Raw genomic sequence first — 1,759 nt, forward strand, 5'->3', positions numbered from 1 at the left:
CATCCCTCCTCCCTGGCTGCCAATGACCAGCCCTGTCTGGGAGTATAGATGGTAGTGGTGCCACCTCTTTTGTTTCGGGTTTGAAGTCCCCGCTGGGAGTCTCAGAGAGGACCTCACAGCCACTCCTGGAGCAGAAACCAGCAAGTACAGGACTGGCAGGTGCTGTGGATGGTAATAGAAGTTTTTGGTTTGGAGCATTCATTTTAAATTTCCAGCACCCAGAATTATATTTATCCATTTTACAGCACTGCAAAAGTCCCATGTCGAATAGGGATAAAATTCATAGGGTGTAATGAGAACAGATTGCATCATAGTAAAATCCTGCCCTAAAGGGTTTGCATAGAGTGCACTGAGTAATTCTGAATGAGACAACTGTCCTTTCGCCCCTCACGTGTAGGTGGCTACTTCTGCCCTTGCAAGCTAGCCTGACCCTGTCCTTTGTGAGCAAGCAGGTCCCAGGCAATGCCACCCCACGGCACTGCTCTGGTGGGCGGCCTCATGCAGTTTGGGGGTGGGAGGACAAAGGCACATCATGACATATTGTTGGCCTCAAGGCTGGAGAACAGGACACAGACAATAACAGCACTGCAGGTAGATGTCGAAGTGAAGTCTGGGGAGGTCACGATCCCCATGGGTTGGGATGCGGGTTAGGACCCTTCTGCTTGGGGCTTGCAGACACTGCAACAGTGCTGTTGGCTCCCTGAGCTCCAACTTGACCACATATTTGAGAAGTAGCAGGGTGGTTCCTGAGCTGTGCAGGATTCATGCTGGTGGGCTAACCCACTGCCTCAGCTCTGCCTTCCCCTGTCCTGGTGACTGCACTTCGGTTTTGGCAGGAGCCTGTTCAGCCAGGTGGGTGGAAGAGCCTTCTGAGTCACTGTCATTTCCAGTTTTGTGATACTGTAAAGTTGATCTCCAGGGCTGTGAAATTGCTTCCTGTGGGCCAGTAGTGCTCTTATCAGAAACTGTCCTGGACACAAAACTCCCTGGCAAGAGAAATCAGCTCACGATAGGGGTGTATTAGTCCAAAATATTGGTATTTAAAAATGTAATGGAAAATTATTTGGCAGCCATACTAGGAAGGCACTTTTGGTATAGTTTTACTCAGATTTGCTGCCTGCTTGCAGATACAAATGGCAAAGTTCTGCTTCCATTAGAAATGGCCTGTTTTGCAAACTCAGTGTTTGATATGTAAGACTCAGTGAAAACAGAAGCCCCTCTGTCTGTTACAAAAACCCAGAAGATGTTATGGTGAGGAACCTGAAAAACAGAGAATCTCTCCATCCCCTTCCCCTCTGCCAAGCTGTGACCAGTTCTCGGTTATGTACTAGTATTAGGCACTCTAGGGGTTTTGTTGACTGCTGAGTTTCTGCTGCTAGACGTTGCTGATTTTTTTTTTTCATCCCAAGGGCTTCATTTGTTCCAGTGCTCGTTGTACTGTGCGGTTTTGGGGATTCAGACAGCCCTTCTGTAAACGGGCTTTTTCTTGGCAAAGAGGAGCGTGATTTTAGAAAACTAGTGAGTGCATCTTCTCCAGAGATGAGTCAACAGCTGGTGGTGTGGATCAGAGGAGGAAAAGGTTTTCTGCAGCCCTGCATACTCTAGACAGGCATTCCCAAGTGTCTTCAACTTTTTCTTCATTGCTTTCGGAAGCGGCCCGGTGCAGCCCCGACGCGCTGGGTAAGCTCTGTCCACCCGGGGGGCTGCCGGGGCTGCCGGGGCTGCCGCTCGTGGGGCAGGGCGGGGTGTCCGCTGCAGA

Source organism: Buceros rhinoceros, unplaced genomic scaffold (genome assembly GCF_000710305.1).
Source record: "Buceros rhinoceros silvestris isolate BGI_N320 unplaced genomic scaffold, ASM71030v1 scaffold10754, whole genome shotgun sequence".
In the NCBI taxonomy this organism is placed as follows: domain Eukaryota; kingdom Metazoa; phylum Chordata; class Aves; order Bucerotiformes; family Bucerotidae; genus Buceros; species Buceros rhinoceros.